This window comes from Salmo salar, chromosome ssa13 (genome assembly GCF_905237065.1).
Source record: "Salmo salar chromosome ssa13, Ssal_v3.1, whole genome shotgun sequence".
NCBI classification, from domain to species: domain Eukaryota; kingdom Metazoa; phylum Chordata; class Actinopteri; order Salmoniformes; family Salmonidae; genus Salmo; species Salmo salar.
Window position 1 is genome coordinate 96946801 of NC_059454.1, and position 21909 is coordinate 96968709.

Sequence of the window (21909 nt, forward strand, 5' to 3'; positions counted from 1 at the left end):
TAACAGATCAAAATAAATCCAATACAACTTAAAATCATCAGCATGCTAATGAAGAAAAAGTAGACTGAATATTTCCCAAATTGTTCATTTAATCTTTTTATGTAGCAACAACATTTACATGACAAAAATGTGAACACTATGAGGATGTTGACCTTAGGATGTTTAGAGGGGAAACTAAAGAATTTACATGAGCCAAGTGATAACTGAGCAATTAGCTATTAACCAATTGAAGTTTAAAAGAGATGTGAATGTGAATTAAAAATCTAACTTGGTTCAGAACTATTGCATTTTGAGTGAACTTTGTAGATGGCGGCCCTGTGGAAGTCCGTCGTCCAACGATTTTTGAATACATGCACTGAAACAATCAGAAAACAAAACAAAAACAACATTATGGTTACTGAAAACATTTTCTATTTTGGCATCTTAAAAAGGTACTCAGTGGCTAATGGTCGGGTTTGGCTTTGGAAAAACGGGGTCATCTGTATTACAAAGTTGCCTTGGTGTTGCTATGCTTCTCACTGAAACTGGCATTATACAGTTGAAGTCGGAAGTTTACATACACCTTAGCCAAATACATTTAAACTCAGTTTTTCACAATTCCTGACATTTAATCCTAGTAAAAATTCCCTGTCTTAGGTCAGTTAGGATCACCACTTTATTTGAAGAATGTGAAATGTCAGAATAATACTAGATAGAATTATTTATTTCAGCTTTTATTTCTTTTATTTCTTTCATCACATTCCCAGTGGTTCCCAGTGGGTTGTTCAATTAGTATTTGGTAGCATTGCCTTTAAATTGTTTAACTTGGGTCAAACTTTTTGGGTAAGCTTCCACAAGCTTCCCACAATAAGTTGGGTGAATTTTGGCTCATTCCTCCTGACAGAGCTGGTGTAACTGAGTCAGGTTTGTTGGCCTCCTTGCTCGCACACGCTTTTTCAGTTCTGCCCACACATTTTCTATAGGATTGAGGTTTGTGTACCGCTTGCCGTGTGGTAGCAGAGTGAACAGTCTATGACTAGGGTGGCTGGAGTCTTTGACAATATTTAGGACCTTCCTCTGGTCCTGGATGGCAGGAAGCTTGGCCCCAGTGATGTACTGGGCCGTTCGCACTACCCTCTGTAGTGCCTTGCGGTCAAAGGCCGAGCAGTTGCCATACCAGACAGTGATGCATCCAGTCAGGATGCTCTCGATGGTGCAGCTGTAGAACCTTTTGAGGATCTGAGAACCCATGACAAATCTTTTCAGTCTCCTGAGGGGGAATAGGTTGTGTCGTGCCCTCTTCACGACTGTCATGGTGTGCTTGGACCATGTTAGTTTGTTGGTGATGTGGAAACCAAGGAACTTGAAGCTCTCAACCTGCTCCGCTGCAGCCCCATCGATGAGAATGGGGCCGTGCTCGGTCCTCTTTTTCCTGAAGTCCACAATCATCTCCTTTGTCTTGATCACATTGAGGGAGAGGAGGTTGTCCTGGCACCATACGGCCAGGTCTCTGACCTCCTCCCTACAGGCGGTCTCGTCATTGTCGGTGATCAGGCCTACCACTGTTGTCATCTGCAAATTTAATGATGGTGTTGGAGTCGTGCCTGGCCAGTCATGAGTGAACAGAGAGTACAGAAGGGGACTGAGCACGCACCCCTGAGGGGCCCCTGTGTTGAGGATCAGCGTGGCGGATGTGTTGATACCTACCCTTACAACCTGGGGGCGGCCTGTCAGGAAGTCCAGGATCCAGTTGCAGAGGGAGGTGTTTAGTCCCAGGGTCCTTAGCTTATTGATGAGCTTTGAGGGCACTATGGTGTTGAACACTGAGCTGTAGTCAATGAATAGCATTCTCACATTGGTGTTCCTTTTGTCCAGGTGGGAAAGAGCAGTGTGGAGTGCAATAGAGATCGCATCATCTGTGGATCTGTTGGGACGGTATGCAAATTGGAGAGGGTCTAGGGCTTCTCGGATAATTTTGTTGATGTGAGCCATGATCAGCCTTTCAAAGCACTTCCTGGCTACAGACGTGAGTGCTACGGGTCGGTAGTCATTTAGGCAGGTTACTTTAGTGTTTTTGGGCACAGGCACTATGGTGGTCTGCTTAAAACATGTTGGTATTACAGACTCAGACAGGGAGAGGTTGAAAATGTCAGTGAAGACACTTGCCAGTTGGTCAGCGCATGCTCGCAGTACACGTTCCTGGTAATCCGTCTGGCCCTGCTGCCTTGTGAATGTTGACCTGTTTAAAGTTCTTATATCGGCTGCGGAGAGTGTGATCACACAGTCGTCCGGAACAGCTGGTGCTCTCATGCATGTTTCATGAGAGCATAGAAGTAGTTTAGCTCATCTGGTAGGCTATGTCACTGGACAGCTCTTGGCTGTGGTTCCCTTTGTAGTCTAATGGTTTGCAAACCCTGCCACATCCGACGAGCATCAGAGCCAGTGTAGTACGATTCAATCTTAGTCCTGTATTGATGCTTTGCCTGTTTGATGGTTCGTCGGAGGGCATAGCGGGATTTCTTATAAGCTTCCGGGTTAGAGCCCCGCTCCATGAAAGCGGCAGCTCTAGCCTTTACTCAGTGCGAATGTTGCCTGTAATCCATGGCTTCTGGTTGTGGTATGTACGTACGGTCACTGTGGGGACGACGTCATTGATGCACTTATTGATGAAGCCAATGACTGATGTGGTGCACTCCTCAATGCCATCGGAAGAATCCCGGAACATATTCCAGTCTGTGCTAGCAAAACAGTCCTGTAGCTTAGCATATGCTTCATCTGATCACTTTTGTATTGATCTAGTCACTGGTGCTTCCTGCTTTAATTTTTGCTTGTAAGTCGGAATCAGGAGGAAAGAATTATGGTCAGATTTGCCAAATGGAGGGCGAGAGAGAGCTTTGTATGCGTCTCTGTGTGTGGAGTAAAATTTGTCCAGTTTTTTCCCCTCTGGTTGCACATTTAACATGCTGATAGAAATTTGGTAAAACGGATTTAAGTTTCCCTGCTTTAAAGTCCCCAGCTACTAGGAGCGCCACCTCTGGGTGAGCGTTTTCTTGTTTGCTTATGGCAGAATACAGCTCATTCAACGCTGTCTTAGTGGTATGTAAACAGCTACGAAAAATACAGATGAAAACTCTAGGTAGATAGTGTGGTCTACAGCTTAGCATGAGATACTCTACCTAGGGAGAGCAATAGCTCGAGACTTCCTTAGATATCGTGCACCAACTGTTATTTACAAAAATACATAGTCTTCCGCCCCTTGTCTTACCAGACACCGCTGTTCTATCTACAGATTTTAACCAGCCAGCTGTATGTTGATAGTGTCGTCGTTCAGCCACAACTCCGTGAAGCATAAGATATTACAGTTTTGAATGTCCCATTGGTAGTTTAATCTTTCCGCGTAGGTCATTGATTTTATTTTCCAAAGATTGCACGTTTGCTAGCAGAATGGAAGGAAGTGGGGGTTTATTCGATCGCCTATGAATTCTCAGAAGGCAGCCCGCCCTATGGCCCCTTTCTCTGCCTCCTCTTCACGCAAATCACAGGGATCTGGGCCTGTTCCCGAGAAAGCAGTATATAATTCGCGTCGGCCTCGTCAGACTCGTTAAAGGGAAAAAAGGATTCTGCCAGTCCGTGGTGAGTAATCGCAGTCCTGATGTCCAGAAGTTATTTTCGGTCATAAGAGATGGTAGCGGTAACATTACGTACAAAATAAGTTACAAACAACGCAAATAAACGAACAAAAAACACAATCGTTTAGGGACACGTAAAACGTCTGCCTTCTTCTCCGGCACCATTTCTAATACAGATCAATAGAACAATTGATAGCGACAGTCACACATTGTATAAGTACAATTTATTTGACTCCTCGACTTCAGAAGGTCTTACCTCAGCTTCTGAATGTCAGAGACAAACCAAAGATATTCCCATGCGCAGTGTCAATCTTCATCAGGCAATTAACCACTTGTTTTTAGCCTAAAGCATAGCAGATTTATGCTTTGTTTTAAAATCGGTATAACCAAAACTCAAATAATTGTTTTTTTAAATGTATTGTTCCCTCAAATCAGGGAAGGTCCCTAAACATTGGTGCACCCTGTCTTAGAGAGCCACATACAATATCTTTCTACAGCCAAACATAAACAGAATTGATTCAAACTAAGCAACTAATTATGATCTTCAATCTAGACTTAATCATTAAGAGCCAGTTTTGTACTAGTATTCTCTTCTTCCTGACTAAGGTGTATGAGGCTTGGGCAGAAGAAATAATATGGCAATTCATATTTTTCCAAAATAAATTAAAGTCAACTTACATCTAAAAGCCATGCATGCAAGAAGCCTTGACCCAGTGAACACATATTTCTCTGTCCTCAGTTTGATTGAAGGCCTCAATCTGTCTTTTTGCCTTGTAACTGATTTCTTCTAGAAAGAAAGAATGAACAACACATGATCAGGATGAGCTAGCTACTAGTTTAAAGCAATGAAAGATCCAATTGTTACACAAATTCATGTATAGACTACATTTATGAGAATAATACATGCATTTGCTTACCTTATCAAGCTTCAAGATGATACTCATTAATCACTCAAAAACATGTTATGAGTGAGTGCACCACAAACATCTTTCCAGGGTGTGGCTATATCCTTTTCCCACACCACGGGTAGTGAAAGGGTATCCATCTGCAAAAGTGAAGTTTTGCTTTGATGTCAAGTCAGCTCATATTGTTGCTACCTTAGCTGTTGTGCTAGCTAACATGCTTCTGAACAGTTACACTAGCATATTGACAGCATGTTATTGGTACAGCAACGTATTCACCCCAAAAATATAACTAAGTGTTTAGGCAAATCATTAGTTAGCTAGCTAGTTATACCTCACTTTTCGACATTAAGTTATTAGCTACATCAAACCAATGAAAATGCCGAAGTCATGTCATAAAATGTTTTGCCGGGGTGTGATGTAATATGGAGAACCTGGCAAGACAGCCTTTTCCCTATAATGTAAACAGAAATAACTTACAAATGTATAACTTCAAATTAAACCAAATTGTCTGCACTCATGACTACTGGTTTCAATTACATTTTCTGCCAACTTACAAGCAAAGACTTTATGAATTTATTTACAAATCAACTTGCAAGGTTGCTAGCAACTAGCCTGCTAACGTTAGTCCTACTAACATTAGCCCTACCAGCCTGCTAATGTTACGTTACCACTGCATAAGTCAGCCAGTTAATATCAACGGCTAGCTTAAAGCTGCATTAAAGTAAACCAAAGTTTTGGAAATACATAACCAGTTATCAAAGAAGGATAGCTATATGCAGTTATCTTAGCCAGCAAGCTATCCAGCCAGCTACCGTTAGCCATTTAGACAACTAGCTATTAGCCTAGCCAACCACCATGGTTATGGTCGGCAAGCCAGAGCCCAACTGGAGACCAGCTAGAACACAACTAAAACATGACCGCAGATCAAAAGCAAAGAGATAGCAGAGACTTACAGATTGATGGCTGGGGCCAATCCGATGGGAAAACTTTTTTTAAAAGAGTGCAAGCTGAGTTAGCTACCAAAGCAAGGGGAGGGAGAATGAGGAAAATCCATAGTTTGTAACTATGCTGCGAGAAAAATCTAAAATAGATATATTCCAGATGTCAGACTTCACGCGTGCTAATACTAAGTCAAGGTGGAAAAAGTAACAAAAGTCCAGTAGCCCACTTCACAGAGAAAATGCAGAAAAGTTGACAAAACTAAAAGGAGAACAGATGAGGTACTACACAACTACAGCAAGCAGGTATGATTTTCTCCTTTGTTTTGTGCCCACGGCAAGAAGGCTCCAGAGCCTGCCGTGCTAACACAGCCACAAAGTCTGATAAGCATGAGGATGCTGCATGTCTTTTTCTCCCCAAAAATGTGGCGTCATTGGTCAACAGCATTAGAGCGGTGACTGGATGGACTTCAGCCAGGCGCATGCCTGTCAAAAGACAGGGGGAAAAAGCAGGCGCTTGCCGTGAAGGTGCGTATCGGAGAAGCAGTTTGAAACGGCTAGTGAGTCGGGTGAAGAAAATAGCAGTGAGAATGAGTGTGTTACCGTGGCGAAGAAGGGAAATGAGAAGTAAAGTTTTGGTGGAAACTAGGTAACCCCGACACTCGTTTTTAGTCGGGGCGTGAGGATGTTGGACCAATGCTACCTGAAAAATCAGTTTAATGTCTCGAGGAAAATAGGGAATGTGTTGGAGGAAAGTGTGGAGTGGGTGAGAGTCAAAAGAAGTGGTCTTTATATTTGCGTGTCTGCGGCGCAGAATAAGCATGTTTTAAGATTCAAAAAGATATCAGAGTGGAATGTTTACGGTTTGGATTTTCGAAGCATGGCGCCTATCAAGGGGGTTATTTCTGGGGTGGCGCAAGAAGTATGTGGACACCCCTTCAAATTAGTGGATTTGGCTATTTCATCCACACTGTTGCTGACAGGTGTATAAAATCGAGTACACTGCCATTAATCTCCACAGGCAAACATTCTGCTGCCAATGGCCTTACTGAAGAGCTCAGTGACTTTCAATGTGGCACCGTCATAAAATGCCACCTTTTCAACAAGTCAGTTCGTCAAATTTCTGCCCTGCTAGAGCTGCTCGGTCAACTGAGCTGTTATTGTGAAGAGGAAACCTCTAGGAGCAACAACAGCTCAGCCGCAAAGTGGTAGGCCACACAAGCTCACAGAACGGGACCGCAGAGTGCTGAATAGTCTGTCCTCAGCTGTAACACTCAATACCAAGTTCTAAACTGTCTCTGGAAGCAACGTCAGCACAAGAACTGTTCGTTGAGAGCTTCATGAAATGGATTTCCATGGCCGAGCAGCCTAAGATCACCATCCGCGATGCCAAGTGTTGGCTGGAGTGTTGTAAAGCTCGCCACAAGTATATTCAAATATATTTTAAATTTATAAAACACACTGTTTTGCAATGAAGGTCTACAGTAGTCAACAGCACTCTCTGGTGTAGCATCATGGTAAGTTACAGCTAGATAGCACTGTAGTGCATAAAATGTGGTAAGTAGTTGACTAAACTGCTTGCTGTACACTGTATTGCATGATTGTAGTGGGTTGACTACCGCGTTAGTTCTAGTAGCTGTGCTGACTATTACGTTAGCTAATATGGTGACAATTATGGGTTTTTTGCTTGGTCACAGACAACTGTTGTATTGTGCACTGAACTCCACAAGCATAGGGAAATAGTGAGAGGAGAGAGCGTAGATGCTAAAAGGAATTATATATACACAACGAGCAAAGTGATCATGCTGTTTGTATGTGGCTGCTAGTTCTGTGTTTGCGTGTGATCAGGGGTGTATTCATTCCAACGACTCTGTTGAAAAAAAAATCTTAAAATAGAAGCAAACGGAACGAAATGGGGATAAACATACTTGAATTTGTCCACTAGGAACTCTCGTTCGTAACTGTTGGACTAACGATTACAACCTAGATCAGCTAGATGCAGGCAAGAGTGTGCAAGGCGGTATTTAATATGTCACTGTCTGTCACCTTGATTACTCAATTTTCTCAACCTGTGCACCTAAATTGTAAACTTTCATTCGTGGCTAGGTTGTAGCAACCTCATGATAGGGATAGGGAAAATTTGAGTATCATGTAGTACCCTAAACATATCGACGTTACATTGAGCTGGGTGAATGTAATATGAATGACAGTCATCCAATATGCTGTAATAGAAATAAGGCCATGCTAACAAAAAAAATAAAAATCCTTCCTCATCTTAAAACGGCACCGACCGCCACTGGTAGAGCCACCACGACCAGCCACCACGACCAGCCACCACGACCAGTCACCACGACCAGTGAAGGTTTTTCATCAACTGAGGGATTGTGAAATGTTGCATGTTAACAAGGTGGACCGTGTATTATTTATTGCAATGGTCAAACTGTACAGCACAAGCAGAGAAATTTGAATAATTGTGAATGCAGCTGAACGTTTCTTGGGACTTCGTGATTTCACAGCAGAGGCCTTGCAAGAAATCCTGTCGCTGAATGTTCTGCCCTCAGACCCCTTAGCCTGTGTAGGGATGTATTTTGGAATGGACTCACTGAATAAGTGTGATGGGTTTTGTTTGCTAACATGTCTATTTTTGTATGATGTCGTTTTACCTCTCTCCGACAATGGATTTTTATTTTCTCGTTCAATACCCCGTCCAGCTGGTGGCGGTAATGCACCATTAATATTTGATGCCAACTGCCATTAAACCCCATCAAAGAAGAAGGCGCTTGCTGAGACTGGCATCAAAATACTGGAGAAAATGGAATTGAACTAATTCAAGTACCCACATATTTGTAAGAGGTTTTAGCTTTTAATTTGGCTTATTATTATTATTATTATTATTGGGAAATTTACAAACAGAATGAATGTGTGGTAACTGTTCATGACTGGCTTGAAAAACACAGTGAGTGTGTTACGTAGAGCCACCATCTTGTACAACATGAGTGCCATGCACAAACATAACATTCATTTCTAAAGGCTTTCCCCCAAAACTTCCCGAATTAAAGGTTGACTGCAAAGAAAGCATACCTGGCAGAATGATATGATGGTTTATATCAATCGGGTGGGCGTTTGTTTGTTTTGCAAACTCTCCCATCACGTCTAGTAGCCTACAGAAACAACCTAGCCAAACACAATGGTTAATTGCGAGGTGGGAAGTTGAATTAAAGGGTAACTACAGCATTTTTTGCTGAGGTGCACAGTTGAATAAAAAGAGAACTACGCCAATTTTTATAAATGTTTTACTGATGTGGATTAAGAATTATTGTGGATATAGAACAACCAATGTTCACGTTTTTATATAAAAAAAAGTGTGAGAGTGAAAACCTGAAAAAAGAAATTGAACATTTTCTAAAATCTGCAGTTTTCCCTATAGGTCTACTCGTTGTCCTTTATGATGAATCTATATGACAATATTATTTTAAAAAGCCTGACAGAATACAGTTAGACAGCTCTAAAATACACTTTTTATTGCATTTGATGTAATTGTGTGTGGTATTTACAATCCATTTTTTTATTTTATTTTACAGGTTCAAAGTTCAAAAAGTTGCAGAATGGCCCCCTAAAAAATGGCATACATGCTACACATAAGATGCAATAAGGTAGATGAACGAGTCCCATCCTCTCCGAAAATAAATAGTGGAACTACAAAGCCAAGTTGGAGAACCAGCATGAAGATTAAAGACCTGAAAAAATGTGGAAATATTAAACAAAGGACAAAACAGACATGAGATGTCTCTTGTTGATAGTATCCTAAAAAAGAGGAACATTCATGCAAAGAAAGGGAGAAGGCAAAAAAGCCTTTCCCTGAGAATGCAGAAGATGAGAGCAAAGTGAACAGGAAGCCCAGAGAAACCTGAAATGTGTTAAAAAAAACAACAGAATAGCAGAAAAAGAAGAATGCAAAGACGGCTTTAAAAAAAATGTGAACAGAGAGCAGCTAGGTCAAAAGAGGAGCATGAAAGAGAAATAAAAAAGACAGGAAAAATATGGTCAGAACAAAGAACAGGCAAAGCAGGTGAAAGCACAAGAGAAATTGGAGGCAGGGAGGATTCGTCTCAAGGAACTAGAGAATAAATTAGAAGAACAGAGAAAGCAACTTGAACATTCTAAAAGAGCCTTGCAGACAGCAGAGCAATATGTACGGGGTCCATCTGCCAGAAGGATGAGCCTTCAAAAGGGCTAAAGCCTGTATGCCAAAACAGGCAGCACAGTATGTCACTACTACCATGGACCCTTATTGACAAAGCAGCTATTTTCCGTCAGAAAAACATCAGAACCACAACAGAGGGGAAGTTGGAAGTGGCAGTTGTTGAAGCAGCAGCCAATGGCCTATCAAAGTCCAGACAATCTCCAACTAGAAAGGCTTTGGCTTGTTCACTGAATATGATTTTGAAATACAAACTACAGAGACAGTTTGCAAAATGATTTGGGGTCAGTAGAAAACTTAAGGTAAGCTTAAAAAAATAAAACACAAAAAAAACAAGAGATCGACATAGATTATCTCAATGTAGAGTCTCAGCAGTGGAAAAATGATATGAAGCCGTTTCAAAGTGCCAGATAAGAAAAAGGTGAGCTGCTCGGCTGCACTAAAAATGTCTCAAATCCAACCATGGTATCTCAATAGGAGCTGCTATATTTCACAGATTAGGACCAAGAACCATTAAGCCACAGAGAAGTGCAACACTTGTGGGTTGCCTCTATGAATACTGTGAAAATATCAAAACTGAAATTACAGACAGCGAATGGCCACCTGGTGAGCAGACATTCACCAACCATAAAAGGGGTGTATGCATGCAGCAGTGTCATTATGTGTGAGAACTACAGGGCATGATTCCCACTATCCTAAGTGTATCAGTGAAAGGATTGTGGTGTCCATACAGCATAGCCATTTATTGCCCCCCTCCTAGAAAAGAAGGACACTGATGTAGAGTGGAAAAGATAGAAGATTGTCAGACAAAAAGTAACAAATGGAAACAAGAGTACACCCTAATAAAAGCGATCTTTAGTGTGAAAGTGTGGATCTATGAAGATGCTTATTGATTAACTGAAACAAGAGGCTCAAGATTTTTCAGAACATTTGTTTATCAAGGACTGGCTGAACAACCAATTAGCAAAAGTGAAAGCCAACCTCCCAGAACACACAGTATTGGGTATCCTGGACTTTGCCAAGAACTACACTTGCAGGTACCAGCAAGAGGCCCAGGGGGCTTACCGGACCCACGAGAGTGCTACACAGTAAAACGTCATAGTCTGCATGGTAAGTAACACGATGCTTACATAACGGAAATCATGTTTGATATTAAATTACATCTCAATAACCTCATGTGATTCTTTGTTTCCTTACCAGAACTTAGAAAGAGATGCCATAGACGAGATGGATAACAGCGTCACACACACACACACACACACACACACACACACACACACACACACACACACACACACACACACACACACACACACACACACACACACGGAGGAGTATTGATGGTGGTGGTGTCAGAGATCTAATGATGTCATAAAGCCAGAGAACATGCTGTAACTGAAAATAGGATATACAGTGAAACACACACAATACTTGAAGAGTTTACTGATTATATTAATTTCACTATTATTATTGTCAATGATTTTCTTGACAGAACCCAATGTATTATTATCACTATTAAAAAATATTGAAATGCTGTTGTTTATCTTTTTCACTCTTCAGGAAGGTTCAACATGGCTACAAATGATAGGGAAATTGACTAAAGTATAAATAGATTTGGTTTATATGCATGACAATTAAACATGCAGTGTCAATGTTTCATGTGCCACTTTGAATGACATGTTTTGTTGACGCTAGGTGGTTATGGTCTCATTGTGCCTATCTAGATATTCATTCCCGTAACTACATATATGAAGCTACAAGAAAGTCATATTTAAAATGTATATCAAACCATTTTGACCCTGCTATCACACATTGGCCCCCTTATTTATAGAAACACCCAATTAGGGTTAAGTGCCTTGCTCAACGGCACAGATTTTTCACTGTCAACTCTAGAAACTTTTTGGTTACTGGCCCAACGCTCTAACCACTAGGCCACCTTCCACCCCTTAACATGACAAATGTAACATTATGTAGAAAGGTTTACCAAACTTGTAGTTGTGTGTGATCAAACCTACCACAACGTTTTACAGGTAGGAGTATAGAGAGCAGCTGGGTCCACAATTGGAGAGACTGGTTTCAGACTAAGGCACACTCCCAAATGGACCCCCAGACCATATAACCTTGACAGGTGCAATCAATATGATAATGTTTCCACCTTGTTGTCCTCTGATAGGCAAAGTTGAAGCTTCACCATATTGTTAATACCAATCAAATCCTCACAGATCTCCACAAGTGCATAGGGCGTAGGGTCTAGGTGTTCATTTGAGATTGGGCCTAGCTGGTCATGGGTGCACCTCAGCCACACTCAAGGTCCTAAACTGCCATCGATAAAAGACAGTACTGTGCAGCCGTCTTCATCGACCTGGCCAATTCTTTCGACTTTGTCAATCACCGCATTCTTATCGGCAGACTCAACAGCCTTGGTTTCTCAAATGACTGCCTCGCCTGGTTCACCAACTACTTCTCAGACAGAATTCAGTGTGTCAAATCGGAGGGGCTGTTGTCCGGACCTCTGGCAGTCTCTATGGGGGTGCCACAGGGTTCAATTCTCAGGCCGACTCTTTTCTCTGTATAAATCAATGATGTCGCTCTTGCTGCTGGTGAGTCTTTGATCCACCTCTACGCAGACGACACCATTCTGTATAATTCTGGCCCTTCTTTGGACACTGTGTTAACAAACCTCTAGACGGGCTTCAATGCCATACAACTCTCCTTCTTTGGCCTCTAACTGCTCTTAAATGCTAGTAAAACTAAATGCATGCTTTTTGACCGATCGCTGCCTGCACCCGCCCGCCCGACTGACTAGCATCACTACTCTGGACGGTTCTGACTTAGAATATGTGGACAACTACAAATACCTAGGCATCTGGTTAGACTGTAAACTCCCCTTCCATAACCACATTAAGCATCTCCAATTCAAAATTAAATCGGCTTCTTATTTCGCAACAAAGCCTCCTTCACTCATGCTGCTAAAAATGTCCTCGTAAAAATGACTATCCTACCGATCCTTGACTTCGGCGATGTCATTTACAAAATAGCCTCCAACACTCTACTCAGCAAATTAGATGTAGTCTATCACAGTGCCATCCGTTTTGTCACCAAAGCCCCATATACTACCCACCACTGTGACCTGTATGCTCTCGTTGGCTGGCCCTCGCTTCATATTCGTCACCAAACCCACTGGCTCCAGGTCATCTATAAGTCTTTGCCAAGTAAAGCCCCGCCTTATCTCAGCTCACTGGTCACCATAGCAGCACCCACCCAGAGAACGTGCTCCAGCAAATATATTTTCTGAAAGGGGCTTGCTTATTTAAGATGGTGAGGAAGGAACTTTTAAAGAACAACCAGGCATCCTCTACTGACGAGATGAGGTCAATATCCTTCCAGGATACTGGGGCCAGGTCGATTAGAAAGGCCTGCTCGCTGAAGTGTTTTAGGGAGCGTTTGACAGTGATGAGGGGTGGTCGTTTGACCGCTGACCCATTATGGATGCAAGCGATGAGGCAGTGATCGCTGAGATCCTGGTTCAAGACAGCAGAGGTGTATTTAGAGGGCAAGTTGGTCAGGATGATATCTATGAGGGTGCCCATGTTTACAGATTTAGGGTTTTACCTGGTAGGTTCCTTGATACTTTGTGTGAGATTGAGGGCATCTAGCTTAGATTGTAGTACGGCCAGGGTGTTAAGCATTATCCCAGTTTAGGTCACCTAACAGTACGAACTCTGAAGAGGAAGTTTGTACTGCTTCTGTGGTGTGGGCCAATGGGTGTCTTTCTAAGAGCTTCCAACAACAAACGCAAGCTGCACTTGTGCATCTCCAACCGAGTGTGACAAACTAACAAAATAGGTCAGGGATCATCAACTAGATTCAACTGCGGGACAATTTATTTTCTTCAGAGGATAGTCAGGGGGCCGGTGTCACGCCCTGGCCATAGAGAGCCTTTTTATTCTCCTTTTTGGTTAGGTCGGGGTGTGACTAGGGTGGGTAATCTAGGTTGTTTATTTCTATGTTGGCCTGGTATGGTCCCCAATCAGAGGCAGCTGTTTTTCGTTGTCTCTGATTGGGGATCATATTTAGGCAGCCATTTCCCCACTGTGTTTTGGTGGGATCTTGTTTATGTGTAGTTGCCTGTGAGCACTTCATTTGCGTCACGTTTCGTTCGTTCTTTATTGTTTTTGTGCGTTTCATTCAATAAACATGTGGAACCCATATCACGCTGCGCTTTGGTCCGAATGTTATTACGACGATCGTGACAGCCGGAACATAATTTGTATACTGCAAATTGACCACAAGATGCCCAAACAGATATATTTGACTAAATAATAATTTTCAAACCTTGCTTATATTTGTACATAATCACATATACAGTGCCTTCAGAAAGTATTCATACCCCTTGACATATTCCACATTTTGCTGTTACAGCCTGAATTCAAAATCTACACACAATACCCCATCATGACAATAATTCACACCACTGAGTCAATACTTTGTAGAAGCACCTTTGGCAGCGATTACAGCTGTGAGTCTTTCTGGGTAAATTTTGAAGAGCTTTCCACACCTGGATTGTGCAACATTTACGGTCTTCTTGGCAAACAACTCCAGTGTAGATTTGGCCTTGTTTTTAAGGTTATTGTTCTGCTGAAAGGTAAATTAATCTCCCAGTGTCTGCTGGAAAGCAGACTGAACCAGGTTTTCCTCTAGGATTTTACCTGTGCTTATTTTTTATCCTGGAAAACTCCCCAGTCCTTAACAATAACAAGCATACCCATAACATGATTCAGCCACCACTATGCTTGAAAATATGGAGAGTGGTATTGGAGTGGTAAAGTGTTGAGAGTGGTAAAGTGTTGTATTGGATTTGCCCCAAACACAACACTGTATTCAGAACAAAAAGTGAATTGCTTTGCCACATTTTTTACATTATTACTTTAGTGCCTTGTTGCAAACAGGATGCATGCTTTGGAATATTTTTTATTCTGTACTGGCTGTCTTCTTTTCACTCTGTCATTAGGTTAGTATTGTGAAGTAACTACAATGTTGATCCATCCTCAGTTCTCATATCACAGCCATTAAACTCTAACTGTTTTAAAGTCACCATTGGCCTCACGGTGAAATCCCTGAGTGGTTTCCTTCCTCTCCGGCAACTGAGTTAGGAAGGATGCCTGTATCTTTGTAGTGACTGGGTGTATGTATACCCTATCCAAAGTGTAATTAATAACTTCACCATGCTCAAAGGCATATTCAATGTCAGCTGTTTTTATTTTTACTCATCTACCAATAGGTGTCCTTTATTAAGCATTGGAAAACCTCCCTGGTCTTTGTGGTTGAATCTGTGTTTGAAATGCACTGCTTGACTGAGGGACCTTACAGATAATTGTAAGTGTGGGGTCTAAAGATGAGGTACTCATTAAAAAAGTTATTAACTCAAGACTTTCCAGCTTTTCATTTTTTCTTAAAATGTTATCCATTTCGAAAAACATAATTCCACTTTGACATTATGGTGTATTGTGTGTAGGCCAGTGACAAAAAAACGGAATATAATCAATTTTAAAATCAGGCTGTAACAACAAAATGTGGAAAAAGTCAAGGGGTGCGAACACTCGGAAAGAACTGTATCTCTCTATTATGCGTGGCAATACTTTGAAACAGATTTCCTCAATTAAAATCACTTAGAGCTGATTTGCTGGTGTTTTTACAGTATTTTATGTTCAACAATACAAAAACAATAAATAATTGTATATATTTTTTGCTCAGAATATTTGGGGGACCAAATAAAATCACTGCGGGCTGCTAGTTGGGGAATCCTGGTCTATAATCTAGATATGTAGAGATGATTAGATGATTAGATGATTAATCTGTTAACGAACCGTTTGCAAGGTCCTCTTGTTGAAGTCATTGCTTCACCTAAACTGTAGCTGTATATACTCAATAATAAATAAAACAAATGTTATACCTTATAATACTGTTTCATAAAGCAAATAAGTAACATAGCTGTGGTAATGCTAAAGTAAAAAAGGACTGCAAACATGTTACTACTTCAGTCACCAGTCCAGATGCTGATGAATTATTCAAATGGAGATATGACACTCTTCAAATCAGTTGCATGTTTTCATTGTGAAATGATGAAATAGATTAATAAATCAAATAATAAGATTACATTCTGTATTGTTGCCTCATTTCCATTATGTGTCTGTGTTCTCACTCACCATCTAAAGACTGACTGGGCTGTCTCAGTGGCTGTTCTCACTCACCATCTAAAGACTGACTGGGCTGTCTCAGTCATGGGCGGCAGGTAGCCTAGTGGTTAGAGCGTTAGTAGCGACTAGTAACCGAAAGGTTGCAAGATTGAATTCTGCCCTTGAACAAGACAGTTAACCCACTGTTCCTAGGCCGTCGTTGTAAATAAGAATTTGTTCTTAACTGACTTGACTAGTTAAATAAAGGTTAAAAAAAAAGACTTACTGGGCTGTTCTCACCATCTAGTGACTGACTGGGCTGCTCTCACCATCTAGTGACTGACTGGGCTGCTCTCACCATCTAGTGACTGACTGGGCTGCTCTCACCATCTAGTGACTGACTGGGCTGCTCTCACCATCTAGTGACTGACTGGGCTGCTCTCACCATCTAGTGACTGACTGGGCTGCTCTCACCATCTAGTGACTGACTGGGCTGCTCTCACCATCTAGTGACTGACTGGGCTGCTCTCACCATCTAGTGACTGACTGGGCTGCTCTCACCATCTAGTGACTGACTGGGCTGCTCTCACCATCTAGTGACTGACTGGGCTGCTCTCACCATCTAGTGACTGACTGGGCTGCTCTCACCATCTAGTGACTGACTGGGCTGCTCTCACCATCTAGTGACTGACTGGGCTGCTCTCACCATCTAGTGACTGACTGGGCTGTCTCAGTGGTTGCAGAAAATACAGAGGTATTACTGCTATAAGAGATATTTAATCAACTTCTGCACTCTGCTTTGGTACATCAAACATTCACATGAAAATGATTGTGTAACCATAAACAATAATAACATTGCCACTATTTTACCTCCTGTTGTCTTCAGCAACTCAGCCCTCATCTCCGATGTTGTCAGGAGGATGTTGCTGGACAGGCATTTGTATATCTGGACCACAGCAGCCTGGTGTCTGCATGGAGCTCCCGTGTGCCCTACTGGACAAATACATGTCCACAGTATAGGTCTGGCCTGGTGTGGTGCCCTTCACCCTGTACTGCTTCTCCCCACACCTGACAGACATTAGGAGAGAGAAGATAGACAACTTATAATAGAAGATACAACAAATAATAAAAGACCACATAATATTTTTTAAAAATCTATTACACACCTGTATTCATCACTATTTCACCTGCTCGATATCAGATGGGTTAACGCTACTATCCTGGGCCAGAACATGTGAGCGCTGGAACATTTCCCAGCGGCCAAGGACAAGTGCCTCATAGTAAGCCTCCAGTCGCAGGGAGATTTAACACTTTCGTCCTCTGGAGGATTTTATCCTTAAGGATCCGCATGCTGCCTTACTGGTGTCATTCCCTCAGGTTGGCAGCTCCTCCCGATAGCTGAGTGCCCAACACTCTAGACGACTGAACAGTCGATGGAAGTAGGTCATGAATTTCTTGTACCTGTAATTAGAGTAAAATATGTACTTGAACTATCACATACTGGTTACAAAGTATAAAGGGAAAATGTATCCCAAATAACAACATATCCCAAACAAGGACTGGGTAAATTTCAATTAGAAAAAATACAACAACTGAAAAGTTACTGAGAATAAAGCATAAGTTAATAGACTGCACCTCATTATACTGTTATACTACACTAACCTGGCTACAAATGTGTTTTGTTTTGCCTGCTGATAGAGGGGCTCAACCATCTCTTCCCTGTCATACATGATGTCTTTGGGACAGCAAAGAGGGTCTGCTTGTCTCTCAGGTCTACTCCTCTCTCCTTGCTCCACAGTCACACTGCCTGGAGTAGGTGGAAGGTGCAGAGGAGTAGTTTGGACCCTGGAAATGGCCTCCCTAATGCTCCCCTCTTTGCCTTGCAGTCATCTGTAATAAGGTGAGGATCAGCCTGACCACTCCCTGCAAAGGCATCCTCCCTAAGGAAGTCCTTCAACAGTTGAAGGCACTCGAGGATTGTGGCCTCATCCTCAGACTGAATCAGGATAACCCCAAGGGGGAGACCGCCAGCACAGGTGTGGGTAAGAGGAGGAAAAGAAAAAACCTCTGCACTTCTCTTGTTCCATGTTCCCAGAGAAATCAATGAAGCAGAGCTCCTCACTGTGTCTGGCCTGATGGAAACGCTTCATCAGTGGGGAGTAGATAGCCACGCGAGGGGTTCCTACAGAGGTTCTCAATCTTGGCGCAGATCTCGCCGGCACCTAAGATTATACTCCTCAACCTGCCTCTCTAGGGCTGAGGGCATCTCAGGCCCATTCTGTTCCCCATACTCCTGCCTGAACACACTGTGGTACAATCTGTGCAAAAGGTAAAAGTAGCACAATGATGTGTCCACAACTTCCTACACCGGTTCACTACTAATACTGTAAAACTTACCACGATTCAAAAGGAAATGATGATAATCATCATAACACAAGACTTTCCTGAATTCTAAAAATATCACCCAGTTTCTTAGGCACCTTCCCTAACTTACCGGTAACAGAACTGAAGGTCTGGACAGAGGGATCTGTTTGCCGTGGTGAAGATGTAGTCCTCTCCGTCGTTCTTCAGGACTGTCAGGGCAGACCCCGATTGTAACTTACTGTATTGGCTGATGTAACTGGATGAAGTTGATGATGATCTGCTCAGATGCAGTCTGTCCTTTTGCAGGCACATTCTGACCCCCCACACACATACACACAATATCAGCATTGACTGTAGCCTAACTGGACATGGTTGTATTGCATGTGTAAGAAATAGCTATGCAAAGGGACAGATAGGTAACCATTCACAATAACTGCAGTTCATTATTAGCCTACTCAGTCAATAAGCACCAGCCAGACAGACTATCTAGCTAAATTAGCTACAGAAAGTACTGTAGAAATCTCACCTTTCTGCAGCAGGTACCTCTGGCCGGGCAGCTTCATCTTGTAGCTGGTTGAGGGACTAACTTACTTCCACTAGCTACTACTAGCTAGCATGACTATAGCCAGTAGCCAGGTAGGGCTAGCTTGCTACTAGTAAGCAGTAACGTTAGCCGGCTAATGCTAGCTATCCAGGTGGTGCAAGCCAACTATGTACAGTTGTTGTGGAGTTCGTCCTATTGCATGCTAACTTAATGATAAGTTAAGCATCTTAGCTAACATTCCAAGTTGTATCTTCCTGGCTGTCACACAATTGTTTAATCCTTTCTCTGTCCTGCCCGAAACGTCTTCTACGGCATCTTGGCGACCACACAATTTAATGTGCATCCCGACACCAACTGCACGGGATGGAAACAGGATTCCCCCCCAAAACTTAATAAAATCTAACAACTTTTCTGTTATAAATAAATTAATGAAATAGATCTGATCCCTACACAGGCTCAAGGGGAACCTGGGAGGACAGGTCTTCCCGCACCAGTACCTCTTGCAAGTCTTCAGATGTAAAATCCTTGAGTCCCAAAAAAGTTTCTGCCACAGCCACAATAATGTCCAGTTTGTTTTAGTTCTTTATGACTTGTGCTCTACAGTTTCTAACTGTGGCAATGAACGCAAAAAAAATAAATCACCTTTTTAAAGACACACAGGGTTTATTCTGTCTGGCAGCAAACATTTACTACAGGCTGTGGTGTATCCACTACCATATCTTCACTAGCATCACTTGTTTTATCAATTATTTTAAATTGCCTCCGCATAAGCGATTTGATTTGACCGCTTTAACATTTGCCACCTCAATTTCCTTCACCCTTACAGGGCACTCCAGGGACATGATCCCTACCACAATTGCAACACCGTTCTCCTTCTACACACCGTTCTTCACTATACTCTGTTCGTCTGCACACACTTGAAATATGGCCAAATCCTTTACAATTCTTACACCGTAGTGGTTTTTGGACGAAAGTTCTTACATAACCAAGATTCACATGCGTAGGTATTTGCTCTTTATAAAAAAAAAAACAGGACCGACAGACTTCCTTCTTTTTCCCCATTCACCCAGCGGGTCAGACACCGGGCACCAACCACACCAGGAATTCTCTTCATGTATTCAACATGAACATCCGTCGTCACCCCTGGGCTGACTCCTTTGACGAGCGCTCTACTCCTGCTTCTTCTTCTGTGGATTGTATATGGCGGTTGGCAACCAACTTTCAGGTGCATTACCGCCACCAAATTGACTGGAATGTGGACCAGAGAGAGTGAAGGTCTAAATCATACCCAATAATCTCATCTCCCTAGGGAAACGAAATACATAATTAAATACTACAGCCCCTGAAGATTTCCCCAGTTCACTTAACACCATTATTCCTCAAATCTAATAACAATCACTCCCTTTCCCCTCACATATTCCTGGCACTGAAACTGAACATGTTCAACTGTCTCCATCTCCTCCTGACAATGATCACACCACCCAGTTGAATGTTTCCCTACGAATTTCAATGTACTTGTGTGTCACAGTCTCAGCCTTGTGACTACACTTTCCTCCCTTCTCTCTCGGCCTGAGGACCTACCTGTCCCCACCTTTTCCTGGATCTTATACAGGGGTCTTCCCTTTCTCTCCCTTATTCCACAACTCTTGCCATTTGTTTTTAACCACTGTTCTTATTAACCTCTTGGCTTCTGCTTTACTGATTGACAATTCCATCTCAACATTAGGATGTTTAAGAGGCTGGTGATAACATCCACCACCTCATTCCTCTCTACTCCCACTGGAGCTGGTACCCAGAGGAACATCACAAATACCACAATCTGTCTCACCTTATACAAGCGCTGCAAAACCTCATACAACACATCCTGTCTGCTCTGAGACACAAATTCATTTAAGGTCATCAGTGCTGCACAGGTGTCAGAGCAGATGACTACTCTGTCTGGCCTCCCCACCTCCACCCACTCTGCAGCCAATAGTATGGTCAACAACTCCATTGTGTAAACAGATAAATGATCCGTGGCTCTTTTCGTCACTGCCACCTTAAACACAGGAACACTAAAAGCTGCTGCTGTCCTCCCTGTTTTAGGGTCCTTAGATACATCTGTGAATATATTCAAGAAAGCATAGTACTGTGTTCTTAAATGTTCACTTACAACTGAATCTACTCCTTCCTCAACAGCTCTTAGCCTCAAGCAACCCTAGATCTATCACTGGCTGAGGGAGAAACCAAGGTAGAATAGCAGGAAGAACCACAGAGGGGCTAAACTCCCTCCCAAACAACCCCAATCTCTCTCGCCATGCCACTGCCTATCCAACCACAGCTTGTATTCAGATTTTGTTCGTCCCCAGCCCTCTGCTGCTGACACTGCAGCTCAACCCAGACTGTAAGCAAACACCTGCTATGCACTGTGAATATTATATTAGGCGGCGTGTATTTCCAGCTATGAATTAAACGAAAAATGCGATAAATGTTGTTGTTATTTGTTTTCTGTTACTCAATGCCGAATTTGGACACCATAAACGAGAAAATAAGCTGATATCCAATTTCTGTTTACAACTACAACGATTAATTTCCTTGTTTGGCCTTGACAAGCACAAGCTTTGACAAGATAAAAAGAAATAGGAAGTATCCTTTAGCACATGGACCTTACAGATGTACTATCTTCATTTGATCACTCTTTTGTTGCTGCAAACTTGTAGTGTATTTTAGCTTTAAAAAAGGTTCTAAAGTTTTCATTTCCACTTTCAAAATTTCAGAATTGATTTGCCCTAACAAAAAATGTATCAACACCTACAAAAATATACATGAATTATATTCCACATAATAATTCACATTTCTTGTTGCTGCAGGACAATTTTCTTGCTGTAGCAAATTGCCTCAAATTAAGATCCTACATTGTAAGTCACAACATGTAGTGTAGGAGACAGTAATCAAATAGAATCAGACAGATACACAGTTTCATCTTATCATCAAATCCTGGAAGAAACACCAGCCCTACATATAAGTCGCTTTCACTTAGTCATTCACCTCATGCTGTATCAGTCAAAACCAAATTACTCTATTTTCTAATTAAATTGTGGATGTTTTCTTGCACAGATTAGATGTACCACTGCTAAAGGCATGAACAGGCTGGTAACCCTGGCTGAGGCGAAATCTGCTATGTGAGTGACTGT

At 42.1% G+C, this 21909-nt stretch overlaps 1 protein-coding gene and 1 long non-coding RNA gene across 5 annotated transcripts in view; both read right to left on the bottom strand.

Annotated features, from left to right (window-relative positions):
- The window catches only part of mat2al (methionine adenosyltransferase II, alpha-like), a 35681-nt gene that overhangs the window by 11653 nt on the left and 2119 nt on the right, over nt 1–21909 (bottom strand).
- LOC106568331 (uncharacterized) lies at nt 70–21905 on the bottom strand. 3 transcript variants are annotated; one of them, XR_001320261.2, is made up of 7 exons: nt 18323–21905; nt 16995–17289; nt 16699–16896; nt 4526–4653; nt 4287–4395; nt 3865–3951; nt 70–355 (listed from the first exon to the last, which is right to left on the bottom strand). It is a non-coding gene; the product is annotated as an uncharacterized lncRNA (long non-coding RNA). The 3 variants fall into 3 exon arrangements; XR_001320260.2 differs by having other exon boundaries at nt 16995–21905; XR_001320263.2 differs by lacking the exon at nt 3865–3951 and having other exon boundaries at nt 16995–21905.